At 42.1% G+C, this 7,257-nt stretch overlaps 1 long non-coding RNA gene across 1 annotated transcript in view; it reads left to right on the top strand.

Moving 5' to 3' along the window:
* Nucleotides 1-4,030: 4,030 nt before the first annotated feature.
* LOC109390279 (uncharacterized) overlaps nucleotides 4,031-7,257 on the top strand; it is a 5,009-nt gene continuing 1,782 nt past the window's right edge. The window contains exon 1 of the long non-coding RNA XR_002125542.1: nucleotides 4,031-4,160. This is a non-coding gene — a long non-coding RNA (uncharacterized LOC109390279). The remainder of the gene's footprint in view (nucleotides 4,161-7,257) is intronic.

The following is a 7,257-nucleotide window of genomic DNA, read 5'->3' as shown; positions in this document are numbered from 1 at the left end:
AAATACAAGCTTTTATGTTTGGAGGTCAGAAGTCTAAAATATGTTCTCAGGGCTGAGTTCCTTCTGAGGCTCTTGGGGAAAAAACCGAAACCACTCGCTTGTCTCTTCCAGCTTCTAAAGTCCACCTCCCTCTACCTTCCAAGCCAGCAGCCGCCTCTGCCCAATCAGGATCCATCATCTCTGCCTTGCCCATGTGTGCGGTGCTCCCCACAGGCCTCCCCTCGCCTCCCGGGGTTCCCCACATGCAGCACCCTTCTCGATGCCCCAGGGCCTCACCCAAGCTGCCTAGACCAGTCCGATCGCACCGCAGCCACCAGGCGTGGGCCGCACGCATTGCTAGGACGCGGTGCATGGCATTCTTTCAGGGCATCTACCGTGTTTCCTTCTCATTACAAAACAGTGTGGACAAGGGAAAACTTCCCGTGTCTTTTATGTTCATATCTGGTCTCTGTTCTTCATGCCTGAGTATGTATTCAACATCTGCACCCCGAAACCAAGGAAGGGCTTCATGGTGCTGCTGCAGCTGGTCAATAGGATGACGCTCCCAAAGCAAGGGAAGTGGGCAGAAGGAGTACTGGGGCGCCATAAGTCCTGGTGAACAGAAATGTTCACATGAAGGTTAACATTGAATTAGTGTAAATATTTTTCATTTAAAACATGTCCAAACCTAGCACACATTTACCATTCTACATGTGCCCTACAGAAACGTAAGGATAAAAGGAGCAGTAGTTTCATAACAGAAAGTCATGCAAACTGGACTATTCCCACGCCGACCAGGCAAACCTGTGCTCACTGAACTGACCAGTTGGTGTCCCAGCAGCTCTAATGAGTGTCTTTGAAGGTTCGTAGTGTACATGTAAATTGGAATGGATGCGGTTAGTTTCTGGCTTATTTTTGCCTTTATAACTAATTTGTAAACATTTTTCTATCTTTTCCTGTAACTCCACATTACTAACAATATGAAATTAAGTGGTGATACCAACATATCATTTTTCTCTGAGAGAAAATTTTGCATTGAACAATGAAGATCATAATCTGTAGACTGTGTGTATATATATATATGTATATATAATCTCCAAAAATGATGTCTGTATCAATAGACAGAGGAGACAGTTTATATGGGAATAACACGTATGAACTAAAATTAGATTGCGTTCCCACTGTGTAAGGATACTGACTAGCATTTAATATAACCATGCATAATAAAGCGAGTTCATGTATTTTTTTATTCTGCCTGCCAGAATCTTCCACGGCTGTCTCATGTAAGTGCTCGTGTTCCTAAATCGCTACTGAAAATCTTCTTGTCGTGCCGTTTCACACTCTCATTGATTGAAAGAATCCATAATTATGGCTTCATCTGAACTCTAGGTAGTTAGGTCACACCACTTCCTACGGCTCCGAATCCATTCTGTTTCCCTTGTAAACTATTAGGAAGCTTCCTGTCTATCATCTCAAATCTGAAGTGACCATCCCTGCCTTCAAAATGGCCCAGCGATTTGCATTTCCTATGTCGGTGGATGGTGCACAGCCTAGAAATGGTTTCATCAGAGACCTTATGAATGGACCACAAGACTTCCCTTCTTCGCCCCATTCTTCTCCTCCACCTAATGTTCACTTTATTAAGCTGCTCCCCCTCCCAGGAACCTTGTGCCCTAGGGGAGGCCAGGCCAGCTCCAGTCCCCACAGGGTGGTCCTGGTTGACCCACCCAATGCCAGTGGTGCTGTCACCTCCCAGGGCTGAGTCTGTCCTGGGAATACGAAGCACACAGTAGGCCGGACTTGAGGAAAACAGTTTCTGGGAAGTGATTCCCTTTTTCTGAGACAGACACACAAGGCTAACAATCTTTAGTCCTTTTGTCATTTCTGGAAGTGATATCTAAAAATACAGAGTTTTTGCAGCTTGAAGATAAACTTACCTAACAGAGTTGACAGATAAGTAAAAGTAAAAAGAATCTGGGTATTTATGATATTAGTAAGCCCCGGAATTAACTCACACACACTTCCATATACTGGGACTCCTACGTTATAACTTTGAACTTTATTGTTCATGTCATTATGTGTAATATTTTTGCTAAGCTTTACTGAAAGCACCGTGGTATAAATGTCCATGGAGAAAAGTGGGCCTTCTCCACCCGCCCACCCCTGCCCTGCGGACTGCGATGCATTTCCCACAGCTTCCAAAGCTTCCCTTGTACCCTTCAAATGAACCTGTTCCTCTCTGCAAAAATCTGTACTTCTTCAGTTAAGTTTTCAAGAGCATATTTCTGTTAGTTTTGAAGCAGCCTCTGAGTTCCTGGACCTGACCCCCTATTGTAGCCCATCTCCTTCTCAAAAAACATGTCTGGCCTGCTAAGTATGATGAACTTCTTGAGGCTATTATTTGCCGCTTTAAAAAGTTTACTAATGTTTAATACAGTTTGGGAAAATAGTAGATATCAAGTTTCTTGAATGAACACATGATTATACAACATCTCACGTAAAACTCTATGAAGAAAGATTGATTTGCATCTCTGGGCTCTAATGGTAATGAGCATTGAACAAAACGTTTTGTTTTGTAAATACTTTTGTGGTATCCAAGAAAAAATGTTTTCATATTTATATTTTGTTTATATTCAATTAACCTAAATCCTTAAAGTAGTAAATCTAGCATAATAGAAAGCAAGGTGAACTTTCAGTAAAAGATCCTATATCTCATTTATGGATCTTGCGCTAATTGAATAAACAATGTTCAACTATGTGCTTCAACAGTACAAACATCCACCTCCATATGTATAATGATGCTAACTACATGGCATATTGTGTTACACAAAAAAATGAGATGAATTATATTGAACTTCTCTGAAAATGATGAAGGGCTGTAAGATCTTTGCTATGAATAGTAAAATTATTATTATGCAAAAAAAAAATCAGTGTAAATTGCCAGAAACTGTTATGCCAATAGATGATATCATCGAGATAATCTAGTACATTTAGAAAAAAGTAAGAAAATGACGATTTATATTGACCAGACCCATGAAAACTTTTAAAAGACATCTCTACCAATTCTGTGGATCCTCTCAGCTTCACCACAAGCACAAGCGAAGAATGTGATTTTATAAAGTGCTGAACTATAAAGTGGTTGTTTGGTGATTTTCCGAGTGGTGCTGTAATGAGATCAGATCAATTTCCATCATCTTTCTCCTGCGAAGTACTGAATCAATAATAAGGCAACTTCTACAGAAAATAACAAATCATTGTTTAATGGCTAGTTCTTCAGACAGCTCATGAATCATTTATGAAATGTCATAATAAAGGCGGTAAAACTGATAGCATCAAAAACCTCTCTTGATAAAATCATGACCCACCGTTGGAAACATGGAGGGGCTCGGCGAGGAACGTGCCAAAGACAAAACTCGGGGCACGGAAACCCGTCCTTTCAGCCGGAGAAAGGTGACACGCTGTCCGCCGTGTCCCCTCAGCTCCAACCCCGGAAGTCGCACACCAGGCTGGGGCGCCAGGGCTCCCTCAGAATTGATTCCAGCCATGTGGAAAGTGGTGAACGGCTTATTTATAGAATACTTGAAATACACGTGTCTGAAAATTAAAAAGGAATTTGGAGGCTGATGCTGTGCTAAAATCGATGCGACACAGAACAGGGAAAGGAAAACGGGAAGAAACGGGAAGCACAGGCGCAGAGGCGGGGCTGCTGGAGGCGGCGCTGTCTGTGGTGACAAAGCCGCAGCAGCAGCCCGGCAGGCTGGCGCGGGGGCTACACCACGCTCAGGACAAAATGCATCATCAAAACTGAACTTCAGGAACGCCAGTGGGCATGAGGGGCCGTGGTAGCCGGGTCACGGAGGGGCCGGGTAGGTTTCCCCTGCAGGAGTCACTCAGCGGGGGTGGCCTGTCCAACACGAGGGACGCATGAGCCCAAAGCGCCACTGTCCTAGCTAGTCCTGCGCAGAGCTGCGCAGAGCTCCCCGCAGCTAGAGAGGCGCGCTAGCCCCGCCCCCCATGTCCTCCCCCCTTCTCCTGTTCTTACACAGGAAGGGCAGAAGGCGCCCTGTTGCCCACTGGAACATGGGAATGAGGTTACAGAACAAAGTGCAAACGACGTTTAAAAGTCACAAAGTACTATCAGAACTCTGAGAAAAGGTGCTGTTTTGTGGTCTGGATCACAGGTGAGTAGATGATGATTCAACTAGTTCAGTGGATGATCGAGGAAAGTCACAGACAGAACGGAGGCTGACAATGTGCAGGGAACAGGATGCGTGGGTGACGCCCCATGCGTGGAGACGGTATCGGGGTCTCCACACGAGCTCTTAACCAGGAGGCTAGTCAGACAACGGTGGTACCAGTAACCACGGGAGGAGTGGAAGGGTTTCTGCGGTCAGTGACACATGAAAGAGTATCTGATGCTAAGGGGCGTGCTAAAACACAAGACAAAAACGAAATGGTACATTTTAAAGCCATCTGCATAAATTTGGGGGTAAACTACCTAACATAAACCTGAAAAATTAAGTCATTGACTGAATTTTCCCATCATTTCATTTCCAAAACCTTTTTTTTTTTTGAGGTCTTGTTATATACCGAGCATCTTACAATGCTCTAGAAACACAAAAAATAAGGACCTTAAAATGCCACTGGGAGACCCTAGAGCAGTGCTGTCACTCATACATAAGTTCATTAAGTCTCTAGCAGAAAATCCAGGGACATGCAACATGAGAGCATTCTGAGATTCAGCTTGAGGCATCCTTGGCTGTTATGTGTATTTATTAACACCAATATGATAAATAATGCACATTGTTAAATTAGGATAAACTATAACTAAAATGGTCTTAAGAGTATAATGTACATCACGGTCATTAAAGGGTTAAACACAATATGTTTTTTTATATGGTCTAGCACCTCTAATATTTTCAACATATTCCTATGAGGAAATGAAATTTTAAGTTTGAAATTATTACTTATGAAATCATTACTTATGAATCACTGAGTTTGAACTGAAATGTCAATTTGTACATTGGTTTAAAATAAGTATGTAATAAAGTATCACTCCATTTAATTATGGTGATGGTTTTCAATGATGCTAATAGATTAGAAACAGAGTAAAAAGGAAATACCTTCAAGCACCCAGAAGTACCTCGGGGTACCGCGCACGGCCTTGCCGCCATGGCGGTCCCTGCCTGTCCATGTGCCATCACAACACGCCTTACAAGCACAGGTCTGAACGGTAGAGGGGGAGTCTACCTGGAAATCATGTGATGACTCGGTAGCATCTCTTCTCTAATAGATGACTAACTCTGAAAATTGCATTGATGTGAACTTTCAGGCTTGATGGATAATAAACAGTGTATACCCAGCTTGGACACATACTACAAATCATACCTCTCCAGAAATATCTGAGAATTCTTATTAAAGATGGGCACTACATTCACCTGTGTTTTTAAAGTGAGAAGTATGTATGTGAAATCAATTTGAGCTTATATTTTATAACGATTAAGGTGAAATTTATCTAGTTCATCCTTGGAAAAAACTGAGTTCATTTAATATTTTAAGTTCTTTCTACTTCTATTTCTTTGATGATAATATTCACATTCTTAAGCGATTTCTATGCTATGTGTTCAACATCAAACTGCATTGCAGTAGATGAGAACAAAAGTCCTTCTTTGACCTCCCTGCCAGAAGGATACAGAAGTCCATCTATAGCTTTGTTTGCTTACTAGCTTTTTGTTTTAACTAGTTACCTGTGATACAGATCAGGAATTAGGGTCTATTTCAATTGTAATGTTGTTTTTCTGGCTCAAGAATGGGTTAGCTTGTCTAAATTTCACATCAGTCTCATTGGTCATTTATTTATCTCTTGTAGATTTTAATGATAACAAAATGTCATAAACTTTAAGTAAGCAAAAACATTGCTTGTACTTTAAACCATTTTGTAGGCACTGACAAATTTTCTTTTGGTAATATGTTAACTGAATCTTATTTTGAAAAATATACTCTCCAAGCATAATAGGTTTTCTGAGATGTTGTTGTGCATTGATTTTAAACTGCTAACAATATGGTTTCACATTAACAATATTTGATTCAATTGCAAGTAAGATTCAAAATCTAAGGTGTTTTATTCTGCCTATTTAATGTCTGCCAGCTAGAAAACTTTACTTTAATGATGATGAATGGACAAGAACAGAACTATAAATTCTAACTAAATATCTTCTATTATATCCAGAATGAAATGCAGTGTTTAGACTAAGGTTGAGAGCACATATTGATGGAGATGATAACAAAATTCTCTTGTATAAAATAGAAATAGTCTGTCAAAATTTAAGTAAACTGTGTTTAATCTGTGAGAATAAAATTGACTAGTCAGTTGTCAAGCTGTGTAATAGATATGAATCTGCTTTAGAATAAATTTCATTGTACATTTCTATAAGTATGTTGTTAATGAGGTTTCATTTCTTGCCTGTACTGATGCTTAAAACCAAAAGATATCCGGATAATCAGCATTACTCTTCAAAATACATGAAGAGGAAAACAATCTAGAATTTGATCACTTATTTTTTAAATTTACTCATTGCTATTTTCAAAACTGCAAATCAAAAATATTTCTGAATAAAATGATAAAGACATTTCCAACACATTCTCATTTCTGAAATCAGACAAACATAACAAAAATAACATAATTAAGCTCTAAGGTGCACAAGTCTTTTGAACCAAATATATAGGATCCTGGGGCGGGGGTGGTGGTGGTGGTGCATAGTTCTACAGACTTCTCCCAGGCAGAAGCCTTAGACGCCAGTTATAGCCTCTGTTGGTCAGTGGTTGATTTCTTGCATAGGACAGCATGGAAAATTGTCCTTCGAAGCCACCTCAGAAGTAAATCGTCCACTGAAGTACAGGAAGTGAGGCCTATGCAAAACCAAAGCTTCAGTTAACCAGATGGAGTTACTACACCGAGTCCCCACAGCTTCAGACAACACGAGTGCCAGCGCGGCCCAGCTGCGCTCAGGACAGGAGGCAGGGCGGCACTGGCACACGCCCCACGCCATCCGCTCCACCTGCCAGGCGGGAGTGAGGGCTCGATGCCCCCTGGAGGACCTGGGCGGATTCTCAGTCTGGAGCGCGGCGGCGGCTCTGAAGCCCTCGCCACGCTGCCCCCGGCTCGCTGGTCAGGCCGTGGCTCCCAGACCTGCCCCGGGCCCGCGGGGTGCGTCCCCCAGTCCTGGGGACCGGGTCTCCCTGCCTGTGGTGACAAAGCCGCAGCAGCAGCCCGGCAGG

Source organism: Hipposideros armiger, unplaced genomic scaffold (genome assembly GCF_001890085.2).
Source record: "Hipposideros armiger isolate ML-2016 unplaced genomic scaffold, ASM189008v1 scaffold_262, whole genome shotgun sequence".
NCBI lineage: Eukaryota > Metazoa > Chordata > Mammalia > Chiroptera > Hipposideridae > Hipposideros > Hipposideros armiger.
The sequence above is the reverse complement of the archived record's forward strand: the minus strand, read 5'-3'. Positions and strand labels throughout refer to the sequence as shown.